This window comes from Mesocricetus auratus, unplaced genomic scaffold, assembly GCF_017639785.1.
Source record: "Mesocricetus auratus isolate SY011 unplaced genomic scaffold, BCM_Maur_2.0 Super-Scaffold_100025, whole genome shotgun sequence".
Taxonomy (NCBI): domain Eukaryota; kingdom Metazoa; phylum Chordata; class Mammalia; order Rodentia; family Cricetidae; genus Mesocricetus; species Mesocricetus auratus.
In genome coordinates, this window is record NW_024429206.1 from 24366887 (window position 1) to 24386521 (window position 19635).

At 48.5% G+C, this 19635-nt stretch overlaps 1 protein-coding gene across 11 annotated transcripts in view; it reads right to left on the reverse strand.

The window, feature by feature from the left end:
* Gtf2i (general transcription factor IIi) overlaps positions 1-3757 on the reverse strand; it is a 79357-nt gene extending 75600 nt beyond the window's left edge. For 6 of the 11 annotated variants that reach the window (XM_040731416.1, XM_040731412.1, XM_040731414.1 and 3 more), the window contains exon 1: positions 3427-3748. The gene's annotated coding sequence lies outside the window, so the exon portion shown is untranslated. Of the gene's footprint in view, positions 1-3426 lie in introns of all 11 variants that reach the window. The other 5 variants (XM_040731419.1, XM_040731418.1, XM_040731417.1 and 2 more) reach the window with 2 other exon arrangements.
* Positions 3758-19635: the final 15878 nt, after the last annotated feature.

Genomic DNA, 19635 nt, shown 5'->3' on the forward strand with positions numbered 1-19635 from the left:
CCAATGCCGGGCGAAGTTAATGAGTTTTATACGCTTGGTTTCCCTGTCCTTTTTCTTCTGTAATCATAGGGCTTATGTTGCCATCCTCCTTAGTCAAAACCATAAATGATATTGTAATTTTAAAACCTAAGACCAGGGCCAGGATGTAGCTCAGTCTGTCCAAAACCTAGGCAACACAAAAGTCAACATCGAACAAAACCAGGCATACATTTCACTAGGGGGGAACATGGCTGTGTATAAAGAGCTCCAGTAGCTTATTACATCTGCCTGTGATGGGGGCTGGGGTGTGGCTCGCAGAAGAGCTCTCAGAATGGGCTGAGGTCCTCATTCAATCCTTGTTGACTCTCAAGGATACCAAGTTTTGAGTAAACCAATGCTTTTAGTTAGTTCTGTTTTTTGTTTGTTTTGTTTTCGTTTTTCTGAGACAAGGTTTTCTGTAGCTTTGGAGTCTGTCCTGGAACTCACTCTATACCAGGCTGCTGCCTCTGCCTCCCAAATGCTGGCATTAAAGGCATGCGCCACCAATGCCCAGCTGGATCCTGTTCTTAAACAAGTTATTGTGGCATATGACTACAATCTAAGCACTCAGGGTGCTGAGGCAGGACTGCTACACACAATTAGAGGCATGGCCAAGGTCTCAACCCAGACCCGCAGAACCACAACCTCTCAACGACATCATCAGTCCTCTACAGAAGCAGACATGGGACAGAGAATCAGTGGCTCCCAGATGAAAAGTCACATGGCCCCTGATAACAGAGAAAGTACCTGACTTCTTTATAATTGGACTTCCTACAAATGGAATTTCATGAAGTGTTTAAGGAGTATACACCGGCCACTGAAAACATACAGCTGCTCTGGCACTAGATACTGGGCACCTGGCAGAGGAGACAGGGACCTAACCAGAGTTTGCCACCTAAGTTTGCCACTCCTCAAATTGGGTTGCCTTACCCAGCCTTAATACATGGGAAGGTACTAGTCTTACTGCAAGTTTAATATGCCATGTTTTGTTGATATCCATGGGAGACTTGCCCTTCCCTGAACAGAAATGGGGGAGTGGAGGGAGGTGGAAGGTGGGGGAGAGGGTGGCGGGTTGAGGGGAGGAAAAGGAAACTGCAGCTGGGATGTAAAATAAATATATAAATTTTTTAAAAAAGTAAAGAGACAAAGACAAAACCTAACCCCTAAGGTCCATCATCCCAGCTATTCAAGCAGTTGAGACAGGGGAATTGCCAAGTTTAAAGATGACCCTGGCTACAGATGTAATCAAAGTCAACCTGGACAACTTAGTGACTCTATTTCAAAAAGTAAAACAGGGGTGAAGTGTGACTTAATGGTAGAACGCCAGCACATCCTCAAGGCGCTGGGAGCTTTGCTCAGGAGAATGCTTGCATTAAGGTGCATGCTACTAAGTTTCACCCTCCAAAATGGTAAATATGGGTGTTAGCATGCCCCTTACCCAAGGACGACCCAAGGGACAAGAGAAAGTGATCCACATTTTAACAGGGCAAAAAAAAACAAAAAAACAAAAACAAAACTCATGACCCAACAACATAAAAGGCCTTACAGAAATGACCGCAGACGAGTGAGAAAGTTTTCCGTGCCCCCAGGGTGTGAGGCAAAATCCAGGGACTCAGGCAACAAAGGAGCCCGAGGCAAAAGACTTCCAAAAAAATAAACCTGCTGTAGGAATTATCAGCCATTCCGCATCCGAAACCTGGGGCTTGTGGGTACCGCACCTGCACTCCCCCCCTTTATTTGCAAACTAGCTTCCCCTTTGCCCTGGAAACGCCCAAAGACATCAGGCAGGCTGAGCCAGTCGCTAGCACACAAGCAGCCTAGATGCAATGGCCTCCCGCTTCACCTCCGGTTCCCAAACACGGCAGGCAATCCACCAGCACCTCCTCAGATCTGCACCCTCGGCAGCCAAGGAGCACAAAGCCGTGAGGCACCGGGATGTACTAACGGGCAAAACCTGTGAGTGAGCTAGATCTGTGACCAGCACTCATAAGGTGAAGACAGAGGAATCGGAAACTCAACTACAAAGTGAGTCCCATGACAGCCTGAGCTACAAAATGCCTTACTTAAAAATTAAAAAATAATAAACAAAACTTGGGCAGGACGTGGTTGCACTGGCCTTTAATCCCAGCACCCGCGAGGCCGAGGCAGGCGGAGCTCTATGAGTTCCAGACCAACCAAGGATGCATACTGAAGTTTCCCGCACCCCCCAATAAAAGGTAAAACTTGGAAAAGAAATGGAGGTGCAGGGGTAAACTTTTTTTTCCATCCCTTCTCTTTAACCCCGACGTCTGGGTACTTGCCCAAGCCAGACTGATTATTTCCATAGCCTCAAGGCTAAAGTCTTCCTTCCGGTCATTGTGTTTATTTCCATCTCCTTTCCCCCTACTCCCCCTTCCCCCGCCAAAAAAAAAAGTAGTGGCCCGGCGGGATCCCTAAGCCAACAGCTCCGGACAAAGCCCACACCGCTGGCCTCTCTCTCTCCACCTGGGAGCAGGGCGGAGCGCCAGCCGGCCAGGGCGGGCGCTGGCGCTGGCTACGGAGCCCAGTAGCTCCCCGCCCCCCTGCCAGGGCCCCCGCCCCCTACCAGGGCCCCCGCCGCAGTTTCCAGGGCACCGACGCCCCGCCCCCGTCGTGCCCGCCGGCCAATAGCGCGCGATCTGCTGCCCTAGGAGCCGCGAGCCCCAGATACACACACTCGCACGCACACGCACACAGAAGCGCGCACACACACACCGAGCGCGACCCCACGGGGCTCAGGAGGGGCCCTTGGCACCGCGCGCGACAGGGGGCGCGCCCCCCGCCCGGAAAGCCCTCTCGGCCAATCAGAGCGAAGGAGAAGGCTGCGCGGACCCCCCCCCTCCTCCGCGGGGTTCGCTCACCCGACCTCCCGTTCACGCGCGCGGGGCGGCTCGCGCGAGACCACCCCTCCCGAGACGCGCCCCCTCCCTCCTCCCCGGACCGCCGCCTCACACACAGACGGGCGCGCGCGCGAAGAGGGGGGGCGCGCACTCTGCGCACGCGCAGGGCTCCCTGCCCCCCCACGCGCCACGGGGGCGCGCGTGCAACTGTCGCCTGCCCCCCGCCTCGGCCGCCCCCTCCCCCCCTCCCGCAGCCGCGTCGCGCCCGCCGCCGAGGTTCCCCCCCAAGTAGAGCGGACTTTGGGGTGCGGAGGGGGGTCACGGCGCGTCCGCCCTCCTCACCCCGAAGTCGTCCCATCGCCACTCACAAGGCGCCAGGCGAATCCACCCCCCAACTCTCACGCCCCGGTCGGGGCGCGCGGACCCGGCGGCGGGGGGGCGGCGTGTGCAATAAAGACGCCCCCACCCCGGTTCGCCATGGCACCCCGAGCGAGGCTGGAGGGGACGCGAGGGAAGGGGCATCCGAAGGCGGCGGCGGCGGGGGACTCACCCGAAGTGCAGCCGGGGAGGCTCGGGGAGGGGGGACGCGGGCGGCAGGCGGGTGTTAGGCCGGAGGGGCCTCGGCCGAGGCGAGCTGGCGACCCGGGTGGAGGTGAGAGGGCGAGGGGGGCCCCGTGCGTCTCGGCCGCGCTCCTGTCACCGCCGCATGGCCGCCCCCGGCGGGGCCTCGCTCGGATCGCCTCGCGCTGCGGGGGGGAAGCCGAGGGACGGAGCCCGGGGGTGACCGCGGCAGGCGGGCGGCGAGCGCGTGCAGGGGAGCGGGGGGGGGGCCGCCGGTGCCCCCTTTTCTCTGCTCTCCGAGCTTCTCTCTCACCCTCCTCCTCCTCCTCCTTTTTTTCCCCCTTTTTTTTTTTGCTTTTTTTTTTTTTGTTCCTCGAAGGTGCCGCTGCGCGTGCGCACGAGCAGCACCGCCCACCGGGAGTTGTAGTTCCGCACTGGCGCTCACCTACGCGACGGGTGGGTACCCCGAACTATAACTCCCAGACGGCCTTGCGCGATGAACCCAGATTCTCTTTCCCCACCGCCCCCCTTTAGGCCGAGCCGAAGCGCCGCGGCGCCCGGCCCTCTCCGGCTAGGACTGTCGATGGAGGAGCGCGGATGGTGGGAGCGAGAACATGGCTGCACCTGGGGCCTGCGCGGCCGCCCGGATGGGGGAGGGGAGTGGGGTGGAAAGAAACGGAGACCCAGATCGTCAGTGTGTCCTCACCACCTTGCTTCTGCTGCAGGCCATAGCTTCCACTTAAATAACTCTTTGCAACCTACATCCCCTTGCAAATTGCAAAGTTGGGGACATTGCAAAGACCAGGGGATCCCCGGGGCTGGACTGTCGCCTGGTTTGCAGAGGGAAGTCCCCCCCAGCTCCGGTACACAAAGAACTCAATGTTTTCAAAGCTGGCCTTAGAAGCAACCAGAACGAACTTGCCCTAACTTGGGTCAGACAACGGATGGGAGGGGGTGGGTAACTCGTGATTTCTATTTCTCCCGTCTCGAGTCTTTGCACACCTCTACAGTTAGAAAGAAAACTGGGAAAATGCCGAGTGTTCCCACAACTACAAAGAGATTTAACTTAAAGCCCCTCCTCCGTCCATTGTATTTATTTTTACTCAACTATTGGGTAAAGATAAGCAACTTTACAGAGTAAAAACTGTTCGTCTTAAGTTAAACTCAAAAGTTTAAAAAGCCCGTGTCTGAAGAATTTGTTAATGCAGAGCACTAAATCGAGTGGATTTGTGGTGTTTGTTCGTTTGTTTTGTTTGTTTTTTCCTTTTTCTGCCCACCCCCTACGCCAGCCGAATATTCGGGCGCCCTCCCCCACCCGCTGCTTCTCGGTAGGTGGCGGCCACAAGGCTTTTTCCAGCCTCCCAGCCTCTTTGTCGCTTGCTGGAAAACTTTCCGTGCAAGCCAGTCTTTTGATGTAGTTCCAAAACCCTGCCTTTGAATTCGGGTTCAAGGATTGGCGTTCCCTGGTCGACTTTCTTGCATGAAACCGCACCCACAAAGCCTCATCTAGAATCTCCATGTTGGATTTCTTTGCACTCCACAAAGTCTTTAAGGATCCCTGGGAAGCAATCTGATTACAGAAGCCGCCTACGTTTTTTTACGATTTTCCCCTAACAATATTTACACCCTTTGTTTCCTTGCCTAATCCTATTGTGACTGACTCAACTCTGTCGAGTCTGTCCAGAGCTATTCATTAAGTTATCAAAAGAACAACTTTCTCTCTGCACTTGGATTTCACTGGTCTTTGGAATATGTAACCAAATTCCAAACTCCCGGAACAGGAGTCCTGCTCCTCTGCAGCGGGGCTATGTTCTGAGATCCATGCCTGAAATTAAATCAGTTCAAACTTACATACTATTTTTTCCTATACATGCTTAGGACAATAGTTCTATAGGATGTTGTGAAACATCCGAAATTCCAGCACTCAGGCAGTAGAGGCAGGAGGATGGATACATAAGTTAGAGGTCAGACTTGTTCAAGTGCAGAATTCAGGCCTGCCAGGGCTGCATGGTAAAAGGAAACGTCACAAAGTTGCTTTTTTTTTTTTTTTTTTTTTTTTGGTTTTGGTTTTTCGAGACCGGGTTTCTCTGTATAGCTTTGGAGCCTATTCGGCTACTCATTCTGTAGACCAGACTGGCCTCGAACTCATAGAGATCCACCTGCCTCTGCCTGCTGAGTGCTGGGACTAAAGGCGTTCACCACCGCCGCTCTCAGCCAAAGTAGCTTTTTTTAATTAGACACATAAGATTAAAAATAAGTAATACTAGCCAGGTAGTTGGTGTTGGTGCATGCCTTTAATTCCAACACTCCAGAGGCAGAGGCAGGCAGATCTCCTGAGTTCGAGGCCAGGAATGCCAGGACAGGCTCCAAGCTACAAAGAAACCCTGTCTCAAAAGCCAATAAATAAATAAGTACATTGTAGTAAAGTTGAAGATTTAGGACCAGGACGTAGCTTAGTTGGTACAGAGATTGCCTAGCATGCACAAAGTCCTACCCTCACACTACATGAACCAGATATGGTGGGACACATCTGTAATCCCAGACCTTGGTAGATAGAGGCAGGAAGATAAGAAATTCAACATCATGCTCTGCCACACAGACAGAAACCAGCCAGGGATATAGGAGACCTTGCATTTAATAATAATAGAACTAATAATGGTAAACCTTTTGTAACAATATTCTATCATAGCACCTATATGAACACTCAAAACACTAAAGTTGTCCATACCCTTCTGCCCACTTTCCTGACAGGGAAAGACTGGCTTTGGATAGCATCCACTGCTGGAAATGTACTCAAACTCCTTCTTGAGCAAGCGGTACCTCTCCAGTCCAAACTCGTTCCTATGTAACCATCTCTTACTGCAGTAAAGGGTCTCTTACACAGGATCAGTCCTTTCAGGAGAAGACTTGCTGGATGTCATTGTTTTGTTTTAGCTTTGAAATAGGTCTCACTCTGTAGCCCAAGCTGGCCTCCAACTTTGGACCCTTATTCATCAGCCTCTGAGGACTGGGATTATGCATTACAATGCCAGGTCTGAAATCTCCGTAGATAACGTAGTACATCTTGACAAATCACAATTGCCGACAATCCAAACAAGTTTTCTGTTCATGTTTTCAACCCCCAAAACTGAAATCCTTTTCATCTTCATCATACAAATACCTTTTTCTTCCCATCCCCACAACCCCACCCCTGTTTTTCGAGACAAGGTTTCTCTGTGTAGCTTTGGCTGTCCCAGAACTCACTCTGTAGACCAGGCTGGTCCCGCCTGCCTCTGCTTCCTGAGTGCCAACATCGAAGGCTTACATAAACATCTTGACGATAATCTTTGCATACTGAAGATAAACATTTTCCTTCACAGTTTAATAAAGGACTCCTTGTTGTAAATCTTAGGTGTTTTTTTTTTTTGTCTTTTTTCTTTCTTTCTTTCTTTCTTTCTTTCTTTCTTTAGAGATAGAAATTGAACCCAGGACCTCCAGCATACTAGGCAAAGCAATCCACCATCGAACTATCTCCTCAGACCTTTATTTACATATTCTTTCGAGGCTGGGTCTCACTAAATCGCCCAGACTGTTCTCCAACTCAGCATTGTAGTCCAGGAAGTCTTTAACCATTCCATCCTCCTTGCCTACGTCTCCTGAAAGTTTAGGGTTACAGATATGTACACATCCTGACTTTTCAATTAAATTGAAATGTTTCACTTAAAAGAATTTCATCCGGGGCCAGGCGTTGGTGGCGCACGCCTTTAATCCCAGCACTCGGGAGGCAGAGGCAGGCGGGTCTCTGTGAGTTCGAGGCCAGCCTGGTCTACAAAGTGGGTTCCAGGACAACCTCCAAAGCCACAGAGAAACCCTGTCTCGAAAAACCAAAAAAAAAAAAAAAAAAGAATTTCATCCGGGCTATGGTGGCTCATGCCTTTAATCCCCACACTCACAAGGTAGAGGCAGGTGGATCTCTGTGAGTTGAAGGCCAGCCTGATCTATAGCTGGAGTTCTAGCGGGAAAAGAAAAGAAAAAATTTTCTCCAACTGGGTTTTGGCAGCACACTCCTTTAATCTCCCAGCACTCAGGAGGCAGACAGAGGCAGGTAGATCTCTATAACAGGAGTCCCTTAGCAAGCTGGCTGACTTGCCATATTGGCAACCTCTGGGTTCAATTGGGAGAGTCTGTCTCAATAAATAAGGTGGTGAACAAGCTAAGACTCTTGATATTACCTCTGGCCAGCATATGCACATGTACACACATGCACACACAGGTATGCCTACCTCGTACACATACATGTGTAAAAAAAGTAAAAAGAAAAGCCAGAATCAGTATTTTTTTTTTCTCAAGACAGGGTTTCTCTGTGTAGCCCTGGCTGTCCTGAAACTAGCTCTATAGACCAGGCTGACGTCAAACACAGAGATCCACCTGCCTCTGCTTCCCTAGTGCTGGGATTAAAGGCAATTGCCACCACAGCCTGGCCAGAATGAATACTCTTGCTGCCCTTTATCTTATCCAAAAGAACAAGAAGGTACAGCATCTGTAAACTTGAACTTGAGGCCATTTTCTAGGAAAATGAGCATTCCTTGAATACAACCATTGAAAACACAAGACTTCAAGCCTAGATCTGATAAGGGAGACAATTACTGTATGACCAGAGGGCAGGTGTCACTCCCAGGCTGGATGCCCTGGACATAGGAATGACTCATATCCAGAGTGGTTACAAGCCCTGGAAATGTCCTCAAGCTATTTTGAACGGAACAGAAGCTTTTGGTTTCAAGATAGGGACACTCAAAGGCTGGAAGAGAGGGCTCAGAGGTTAAGAACACTGGTTGTTCTTAACACCCACACAGCGGCTCACAACTGTCTATTAACTCCAGTTCTGGGGGGATGCAGCAGCCTCACAGGCATACATGTAGGCAAAACACCAATGCACATAAAAAATAAATAAATTGTAGGGACACACAAAATCTAGGTTAGCCTATGAAGCCAAGGATGACCTTGGATTCCTGATCCTTTCCCTCCCAGGATTTCAGGAGACCATCAGATACACACTCAATTTATAAGCAAGGTTTAAAAACATGGAAGGAGCTGGTAAGATGGTTCTGTGGGTAGAGCCACTTGCATCCAGCATGGCTTTGAATCATATAACCCACATGGTAGGAGAGAGCCGACTCCTAAAGATTGTCCTCTGAGTGTACCATACACTCTGCCTCTGTCTGTCTGTCTGACTTTCTCTCTCACACACAATGTGCAAAACAATGTGAAAGTAAGAAGCCTTCAAGATGACTTAATGAGTTATAAAAAAAAAAAAACCACTTTTTTTTTTAAAGCAAGAGGGCTCAAAAGCTTGCTCCACAGTTAAGATCACAGACAGCCCTTCTAGAATATCTGAGTTCCTCCCAGCACCCTCACCAGGCTGCTTACAACTGTCTGTAACTCCAGCTCCAGGGGATCCAGCGCCCTTTTCTGGCCTTCTTGGGCACCTGCACTCATACCTGCCTGAAACAACCTTTTTGTACACAGTGACTACACATTACTCTCATTAGTTAATAAAGGGCTGACAGGCCAATAGTTGGGCAAGAAAGGGTTAGGTGGGACTTGCAGACAAAATCAGAATGTGGAGCTGCCAGGAGATTCGGAGAGAAGCAAGATGAATATGTCATGCTGAAAAAAGGATACCACCGCATGACAGAACACAGATGGGAAATACAGGTTAATTTAAGTTGTAAAAACTAGTGGTGGCGCACACCTTTAGCCCCAGCACCCAGGAGGCAGAGGCAGAGGCAAGCAGATCTCTGTGAGTTTGAGGGCAGCCTGTCTACAAACCTACACAGAAAAATCCTGACTAGAAAAATAAAAAAATAAATTAAAAAAAAGAACTAGTTAGTAACCAGCCTAAAGTTATCAGCCAAACATTTATGATTAATATTAAGTCTCTGTGTGATTATTTGGGAGCTGGCAGGAGTCCTGATGAAGAGCTCTGCCTACACACACCCATATGCAGACACACGAGCACACACATAATTAGAGACACAATAAGAATTTTAAAGCTTAGATCTCTTTCTTTTATGTGTATGAGTGGTTTTGCTTGCATGTATGCATTTATATCACATGTGTGCCCTGGTGTCCTTGGAAGTCAAAAGAGGGTTTCAGATTTCCTGGCAATGGCCAACCTCAGGTGTTCTTCTTAGGTGACTTCCACCTGAAGGTAGGGTTTAAATGAGTCCACCAGACCCGAGATAAATGATAAATAGGTATTTATTAGAGGATCACTTACGCAAATAAGAGTAAATAACTGCTGCGGTCTTCCTGCTCCAGAAGATGCAGTCTCTGGCCTTCTGATGCTCTCTACAACCCAAGAGAGCTCAAGCCAGCCCCTCCTCTACCTTATAATGGGTCACTTCTGCAACTGAAGCCATGCCCAAAGGATGTGGCCACCACTACAAGTTCACTGGCAAGGCAAGATGCCACTACATCCACCTTGGTTTTTTTGCTTGTTTGTTTTGTTTTGTTGAGACTGGGTCTTACTATGCAGTTCTGTCTGTCCCAGAACTCTCTATTTACTCTAGGCTAGCCTTGAACTCACAGAGATCTGCCTGCCTCTGCCTCCCAAATGTGCTACCAGCGTGTCTCTATTCCCAGCACTCAGAGCCAGAGGCAGATGGATCTCTGAGTTTAAGGCCAACCTGGCCAATAGATGGAGTTCCAGGACAGTAACCAAGGGCTACACAAAGAAACAAACAAAAAAGACATGTACATCACACCCAGCTCATCTTGTTTTTTTGTTGTTGTTGTTGTTGTTTTTGTTTTTTTGAAACAGGGGCTCTCATTAATCTGGAACTCACTAACAAGGCTTGGCTGGCTAACTGGTCATTGTACCCCAGGGATCTCCCCAGCACTGAGATTACAAGTAAATGTTAACACACTCAGTTTTTTGGGGTTTTGGTTTTGTTGTTGTTGTTGTTGTTTTGTTTTTTTGTTTTTACATAGGCTTTGTGAATCAAACGCAGGTCCTTATACTTGAAGAGAAAGTGCACTACCTACTGAGCCATCTCTCCAGTCGAGGCAAAAGGGGCTTAAGCTCCCTAAGTAGCCTAGTGCTCTGCAATGAGTAAAATTAGACCATTCACACAAAGACACACGAGAACCGGAAATGCAATTTAGATCATGGCTACATTACTAATTGTTACAAATAAGGTTAGCTCGAATTCATTCATTCGTTTGTTTGGGCTTTTTTTCTTACTACTGAAAGAATTTTGAGGACTACACATACTGAAAAAACCATGTCTCGGGGCTGGAGAGACGGCTCGGAAGTTAAGAAGACATGGGTTGATTCGCAACATCCATTTGGCAACTAACAACCAACCCTCTGTAACTCCAGCTCTAGGAAATGTAGCTTCTGTCCCCCTTCCCCCCCAGCATCCAGGAGGTACACACACATGCACCGAAGCACCCATAACACCTAACATAACCTTTTTTTTTTAAAAGTTTCTTTTTAGCTTTTCTTTTTATGAGACAGGGTTTCTCTATGTAGCTCTGGGCAATATGAACTGACTCTCTAAGGGAGATGTAGCCCTCTAGAGATACTGGGGACTGCTGTACAGTACGGTAGAAATGGAATGTTGTTGGTCTGCAGCCAGAGTTATCTTGGGCTGTATCTAGGCCCTTTATCTTGGTCCAGTTACCTGAACTTTCCTATTTGACCTAAATTCTAGTGAAGTCTAGGGTACAGTTCAAAGCTAAACATACTTTTGGAGTCCACCAACCTTAAGGCTAAGTAAGATCACTAGATGATACCATTGAGTCTAGTAGGTGATTTCCTGATCACTGTCGCCCAGACACCTGAAGCTATTACGACTTCTATTTGGTAATCGCACCGTTTTAAGAGTTTTAGCATGGTTTGGTGGCACGTGTTTGTAATCTGACCCCTGTAGAGGTGGAAACTAGAGAACAAGAAGACATCCTATTGTAAAAATTAAAAAAAAAAAAAACCCTGCCAGGAGGTGATGGCAGTTTTAGACCCAGCACTCGGGAGGCAGAGGCAAGCAGGTCTCTGTGACTTCGAGGACAACCAGGACCGTTACATGGAGAAACCCTGTCTCAAAAAACAAACAGCAAGTTATTTATTTGTTATGTTGGCTGTATGTGTGTGTGTAGGTGCTCATGGAGTCCAGAAGAGGGCATCGGACATCCCTGCAGCTGGAGTCACAAGCGTGAGCGACTTGGGTCCTGGGAACAGGGCTGGCCACTCTAATAGAGATGGTGGTTGGAAAGAAAATGGCTCCAAGGGGGGTAGGGCTACTAGGAGGTGTGGACTCGTTGGACTAGGTACAGTCTTGTTGGGGGGGTGGGCCTTGAAGCCTATTTTCTCAAGTTTCACACAGTGTGACAGTCAGTTGACTTCCTGTTGCCTGCACGACGTAGCACTGTCAGCTCCAGCACCACGTCTGTCTGAAAACTACCATTCTCCCAGTCAAGACGGTGGTGGGCCGCAAGTGAGCCACCCTCAATTAAACGTTTCCTTTATAAGAGTTGCCGTGGTCACGGTGTCTCTTCCCAGCAAAGCCCTAAGAGGACAGAGCAGCAAGAGCTTTTAACTACTGAGCCATCTTTCCAGCCCCCACATCTTAGAGTAAACAATTTTTTTTGGTTTTGGTTTTTCAAGATAGGGTTTCTCTATATTGCTTGGGAGGTTGTCCTGGAACTCGCTCTGTAGACCAGGCTGGCCTGGAACTCAGAGAGATCCACCTGACTCTGCCTCCCCAGTGCTGGGATTAAAGGCGTGCGCCACCACCACCGCCTGGCTAGAGTAACATTTTTTCACATTTATTGTGTGTGTGTGTGTGTGTGTGTGTGTGTGTGTGTGTGTACATATGGGGGTCAGAGGACAACTTGCTAGGTTGTTTCTCTCCTCCTATAATGCGGTTCTTGGGGCTAAAACTCAAATCTTGTCAGTCTTGGCAGCAAGTTCTTTTACCTGTTGAGTCATTTCTGAAGTTCCTATTCAGTTTTTTAATTTCCTGTATTATTGTGGGGGGGACGGGGGTTTCAGTCATGCTGTGGTGCAAGTGTGGAGGTCAGAGGTCAACTTTCTGGCTTCAACTCTCTCCTTTCACCTTTGAGGCAGGGTCTCTCTTGTTTTGGCAGCAATTCCTACTCTAGGCTTGCTGAGAACGTCGTGGGTCGTTCTTGTCTCTGCCTCCCGTCTCACCAGCCTGTGGTGGTTGGTTGTTTTTTGTTTTGTTTTGACTTTTTTGTGCACTGGCATTTTGTTTGTATACTTGTCTGTCTGGCTGTGTAGGTGCTAGGAATTGAACCCAGATCCTCTGGAAGAGCAGCTACTGCTCTTAACCACTGAGCCATGTCTCCAACCCATAATTACATTTGCTTATTTGTATGTCTGTCTGGGGGCACATGCGTGCCATGACTTGTGTGTCAGAGCCAAAGGAGAACTTTTGGGAGTCTAGGGATCAAACTCACGACTTTGGTCTTGACGATAAGCGTCTGTACTTACTGGGCGGTGCTGGGAGCTCCCAGTCCTTGTTTTCTTGTTGTTGAGACAGGTCTCATGTAGCCCATGCTGAACTCCATCGACTCACCATGTCGTTAAAGACTTTTTTTTTACTTTGAACTTCTGGTCCTCCTGCCTCTAATTTTTTCCCTCCTTCCTCTATTTTTTTTTTTTTTTCGAGACAGGGTTTCTCTGTGGCTTTGGAGGCTGTCCTGGAACTCACTTTGTAGACCAGGCTGGCCTCGAACTCACAGCGATCCGCCTGCCTCTGCCTCCCAAGTGCTGGGATTAAAGGCGTGCGCCACCAACGCCCGGCCCCCTTCCTCTAATTTTAAAGTACCAGGATTATCAATGTGGACCACCACCCCTGGTTTATACAGGAGATAGCCAGGGGTTCATGAACGCTCGGGCCAGCATGGAACCAGCAAAGCTGCACCATCTGCCTCTGATGGGTGAATATTTATGAATATTCTATCAATTGGGAGCATTGGCTTACTATGTAGACCATGTTAGCCTTGGACTTGGTACACCTGCCTTGTCTCTCAGAGTACTGGGGGTTCAGGCTTAACGACCTCTTTGGAGATAGGGGCTTGTCGTGTAGGCCATGCTGACCTTGAACTGAATTTCCTACTGCCAAGATCTCCCTGGTGTTGGAATTATATGTGTGCGCTATGATATCAAACACACATCTGATTTTTTAAAAATTTATATTTATTGCCAGTTGGTGGTAGCACACGCCTTTAATCCCAGCACTTGGAGGCAGAGGCAGGTGTATCTCTGTGAGTTTGAGGACAGCCTGGTCTACAGAGCAAGTTCCAGGACAGCCAGGACTGTTATATAGAGAAACCTTGTCTCAGAAACCCCCCCAAACCACCTGTCTTGGTGACATACACCTCTAATCCCAGCACTTGGGATTTTTTGGTTTTTACGAGACAGGGTTTCTCTGTATTGTTTTGGAGGCTGTTGGTCCAGCCCAGCCTCGAACTCACAGAGATCCGCCTGCCTCTGCCTCCCGAGTGCTGGGATTAAAGGCATATGCCATCACTGTTGTTAAAATGTTTAGGTTTATCCAGTAACGAGACACAAACCGTGACTCAATGATCCCACGTGGAGTTTTATTAGTAGACAGGGAGGGAAAGGGGGGTGAGAGGTAACCAACCTGTGTAGAGCTGAGAGAGAGATAAGAGAGAGAGACAGAGAGACAGAGAGAGAGAGAGAGATGAGAGTAACAGAGGAGATGAGATGGAGAGTAAGATGAGAGTAAGAGAGTAAAAGAGCAAGAGAGCATAAGCGGGCAGGGGTCAGTCCTTTAAAGGGGTCCTTTGCACCTGCATGGTTCTCATGGAACTCCGGGCTGGCCAGAGTGCTGCCTGAGTGCATCCTGCCAGGTAACAGGGCAGGCCAGCGTAATGCCTGAACCTTTCACTCACTGCCCAGCCCAAACAAGTAAAATTTTAAGGTGAATGTGGGTATGGTGCTACACAGCTTTTTTTTTTTTTTTTTGGTTTTTCGAGACAGGGTTTCTCTGTGGCTTTGGATGCTGTCCTGGAACTCACTTTGTAGACCAGGCTGGCCTCGAACTCACAGAGACCCGCCTGCCTCTGCCTCCCGAGTGCTGGGATTAAAGGCGTGCGCCACCAACGCCCGGCGGTGCTGCACAGCTTTAATCCCAACACTTGGAAGGAAAAGACAGGCATATCTCTGGGAGTTTGAGACCAGACTGGTCTACATAGCTAGTTCCAGGTTGTCCAGGGCTACATAATGAGACCCTGTCTCAAAAACAAAACAAACAAAAAATAGTGAAAATGCAATTGCGATTGAGAAAGATGCCTGTCGCCAGCCTTTAGCCCCCACACGCACTCACATGATCGGATGCACATGTACACATACTTACACCGCACACATGTGTGCACACACGGAGTAGGGTCTGTGTAGTTTTAGGAAGTGGCACGGTGCACAGCTCACAGAGGACACAGCAAGTAGTAGCTGGTGCTGGCTATAGCTAGGACTCCATGAATTTCCCTGCCTCTGGGACCAGGTGCAGGTCGGGCTGGGGAATGACTCTGGCCTGGATCACAATGGTCACTCAGTGCCAGCCAAGAAGTGTGTGGCAGACACGCTGGTCAGGACGCCTGTCATTCCAGCCTCTGTTTCCAGGCAGCATTACATCACCCACTCAGAGAGGCCCAACCAAGCTGCCTTTTTTTTTTCCTAGATAATGTCTCTCTCTGTCTTAGTGTGTGTCCTAATGCTATGATCAAGACTATGACGGAAAGCAATCTGGGGAGGAAAGTGCATTCGGCTTACACATTCTGATCACAGTTTATCATGGAGAGAAAGAAGTCAGGACAGGAACTCAAAGCGAGAACTTGAGGGAGGAACTGAAGCTGAGTCCATCGAGGAGTACTGCTTACTGGTTTGCTTCCCAAGGCCTGCTCAGCTCAGCCTGCTTCCTTCCTTTCTTTCTTTCCTTTCTTTCTTTCCTTTCTTTCTTTCTTTCTTTCTTTCTTTCTTTCTTTTTCTTTCTTTCTTTCTTTCTTTTGGAGGTGGTAGTTAGGGTTTCAAGACAGGATTTCTCAGCCTGCTTCCTTCCTTTCTTTCCTTTCTTTCTTTCTTTCTTTCTTTCTTTCTTTCTTTCTGAGGTGGTAGTTAGGGTTTCAAGACAGGATTTCTCTGTATAACAGCCCTGACTTGTCCTGAAACTTGCTATGTAGACCAGGCTGGCCTCAAACTCACAGAGATCTGCCTGCCTCTGCCTCCCGAGTGCCCCACCAACGCCCGGCTCAGCCTGCTTTCTTATACCACCTATAAGCACCTGCTTAGAGAGGCATTTCCCACAGGAGCTGGGTCCCTCCCACATCAGGCATTAATCAAGAAAATGCCCCGTAGACTTGCCTGCAGGCAACCTGCCAAAGGCAATTCCTTCATGGGATTCTTCTCAGTAATGTCTATGCTTGTGTCATGTTGGCAAAAACTAACCAGCCAGTCTCACAATGTAGCCCTGGCTGGTATAGACCGTGCTATGTAGACCAGGCTAGCCTCAAACTTGTAGAGATCTGCCTGTCTCTGTCCCCCAAGTGCTGGGATTAAAGGTATGACCCACTATATTTACACAGTTGTCTTTGACAGGGAGGGAGGAAGGAAGGAAGGAAGGAAGGAAGGAAGGAAGGAAGGAAGGAAGGAAGGAAGGAAGGAAGAAAGGAAGAAAGGAAGGAAGAAAGAAAATATCAAGGGCTGGGGTTGGAGAGCTGGCTCAACAGTTGAAAGCATTTGCTGCTCTACCAAAGGACCTGGGTTCAATTCCCAGCACTGACATGGTAGTTCACAACTGTCTGTAACTCCAGTCCCAGGACTGTCACACAGAGATACACACAGAAAAAACACCAATGCACATTAAATAAATAAATCTCTTTTTTGTTGTTGTTTTGTTTGTCTGTTTTATTTTGCTTTTCTTTTTTGAGATAGGGTTTCTCCGTGTAGCCCTGACTGTCCTGGAACTTGCTCTGTAGACCAGGCTGACCTAAAACTCTCAGAGATCTGCCTTGTCTGCCTCCTGAATGCTAGGATTAAAGGTGTGTGCCATCACCACCTGGCTAAATAAATTTAAAAAAAAAATCAAGGGTCATCCTCAGGCATAAGTTCTAGGCTAGCCTGAGCTATAGGAAACCCTGTCTCAAAAATAAAAACAAGAAGCCGGGCGTTGGTGGCGCACGCCTTTAATCCCAGCACTTGGGAGGCAGAGGCAGGCGGATCTCTGTGAGTTCGAGGCCAGGCTGGACCGACAGCCTCCAAAACAGAGAAACCCTGTCTCGTAAAACCAGAAAAAATAAATAAATAAATAAAGTAAAAACAAGAGCTGTCAAGTTGGTTTGTTGAGTAAGGGTGCTTGGCATCAAGATGTACTGCTTACATTCAGTCCTGCGACTCACAGGAGAGAACCAGTTCCTGTATGCTGTCCTCTGACCTCCTCAGAAGCACTGTGGTTCCTGTGTGTATATACATATACACAGAATAAATAAAGGAAGAAATATAGAGGAAAACAGAGGAGGAAGAAGAAGAGGAAAAACTGAAAATCAGAGAAAAGAGAAAAGAAAATCAGAGTAGAGACAAAGGTACTGACATGAGCTTTAGGTTTAAACAGAGAAAGAATGGGGGTTAGTGTGAGAGCTATGTGTGGTTAAGCAGTCATGGGCCATGGGAAGTCTGTGTGACGGTCGGCCCAGCTCTCTTTCGGCAAGATTCTGAAGATGTCTCTATTGCTTGAGGGGGCAAGCCTGTTCCCACGAGGCGGCTGCTTCTTCGTGGGGGTGATTTCATCACAGAGTCAATCTCCATGAGGTTGTGCTGTTCCTGGGACCCAAGGCAACTGGGGGTTCAGGGTAATAGGAACATCGGGTGTCTTTGGGGTTTCTGGCCACAGATGTTGTAAGAGTTGGGAGTCAGCAGTTTGGCTTGGAGGGGCACCAGCCCAGGAAGGGAAGACTGGTGCAATTGAGGCCAGCCTGAGCTTCCAAGTAAAACCTTGTCTCAGAAAGAATAAAATGGACAGTAAGCTACCTCACTCACTCGAGTCTGAGTTTAATTTTAAAGGCGGGTGAGACGGCCAGGTGCCCACTGTGGCGTTTTTTTTTTTAATTACTATATTTATTTATTTACTTAATGTGTGTGGGCATACACATACCACAGCTTGTGTGTGGAGGTCAGAGGGCATCTCGGAAGGGTTCTCTCCTTCCACTATGTGAATCCCAGGGATTGAACTCAGATCTTCAGGCTTGGCAACAAGCAACTTAACCTTGTCAGCCACTGCGTCATACTGATCCTAGATACCCCTGTTTCTTGTTTTGTTCTTTTTAGACAGACATTCCTTGAGTGGTTAACTTTTGGGTAAAAAAACATTTTCAGATGTCTAGAACAAAAGCACAGTGGGGGGCTGGGCATGTAGCTTAGTTGGCAGGGTAATCCCCTCCCATGGAAGGATAACCAAGTTCAAATCCAGCACTGCGAAAACCGGATGCGGTGGTGAATGGAGGTAGGAGGCTCAGAAATTCAAGGTCGTCGTCTCTGGCTACATAGCAAGTTTGAGTTCTCTACATGAGATCCTATCTTCAAAAAACAAGAGAAGAGGATCTAGCCTGGAACTTCACGCCTTTAAACCCAGCACTCAGGAGGCAGAGGCAGGTGGATCTCTGTGAGTAGGAGGCCAGCCTGGTCTACAGGGTGAGTCCCGGGCCAGCCAAGGCTACACAAAAAAATTCTGTCTTAGCTGAACAGCGGTGGCACGCACGCCTTTAAATCCAGCACTCAGGAGACAGAGGCAGGAGGATCTCTGTATCTCTGTGTGTTCCAGGACAGCCAGGACTGTTTCACAGAGAAACCCTATCTACAGACAAAAAAGAAAGGAAGAGAGAGGGAGGGAGGGAGAGAGGGAGAGAGGGAGAGGAGAGAGAGAGAGAGAGAGAGAGAGAGAGAGAGAGAGAGAGAGAGAGAGAGAGAGAGAGAGAGAGGAGATCCTGTCTTTGAAAACCACACACACACACACACACACACACACACACACACACACACACACACACACACACACACACACACACACACAGAGACCAAACAAAAAACACAACAAAAAGAACGAAAGTTTGGAGGAGGAAGAGAAAACCATAGTGGTCCAACATGGAGAGTGTATAGACCTTTCAGCTGGCTTCTGTTGCTGTTGTCAAGGGCACCTGCTCCCTGGTTTCTCCCAGCTCTAACCTTTGTTGACCCTTTGCCAACTTGGCATGGGAGGCGAGGAGAGCATTAGAGAGGCGGGCTGAGACAATCCCCTCTTAGGTAAACCGGCAGAACCAGAATCTTCTTCCTGAGTTTCCCAGGCCCCGGCACTGAGCCCCGGGGGGCCTACTCCCACACCTGCACCGGGGTTTTGAGCTCCAGAACGCTGGGCTTCCTTTGTTTTGTTTTGTTGTGGAACTCTGGGGATGAACCTCAAGCCGGTGTGTGCTCGGCAAGCACTCTGCTAAGCCCCACCCCAGCTCCCCACTGTGTTCTTTTATGTCTGGTTTCGTGTCCGGTTTCAGCTTGACATTGTATTGTGAGAATCCTCTCTGTGGGTAAGCACCGGTTCAAACAGAGAGGCTTTTATTTTATTTGTTTTGAATTTTGAAAGTTACATCGTGTGTGTGTGTGTGTGTGTGTGTGTGTGTGTGTACATCTGTGTGTGTGTACATCTGTGTGTGTGTGTACATCTGTGTGTGTGTGTGTGTGTGTGTGTGTAGAAGAAGATTTTCAGAAGATAGCTCTCTCTTTCCACCATTTAAGTCCTAGGGATATAATTTCAATTAGGCTTGGCAGCAAGGCCCCCACATGTCCTTTTCGGGTTTTTTTTTTTTTTGTTTTTTGTTTTTTGGTTTTTTTTTTTTTGGTTTTTCGAGACAGAGTTTCATGTTTTGGAGGCTGTCCTGGAACTCACTCGGTAGACCAGGCTGGTCTCGAACTCACAGTGATCCGCCTGTCTCTGCCTCCCGAGTGCTGGGATTAAAGGCGTGTGCCACCACCGCCCAGCTTCAGGTTTATTTTTATTTTTTTCAGAATGTTTAAGAGTGCTTGCCTGCATGTGTGCCTGGACACCACATGCATTCCTGATGTCCTCAGGGTCCAGAAGAAGGCATCAGATTCTGTGGAACTAGAGTTACGGATGGCTGTGAGCAGTCA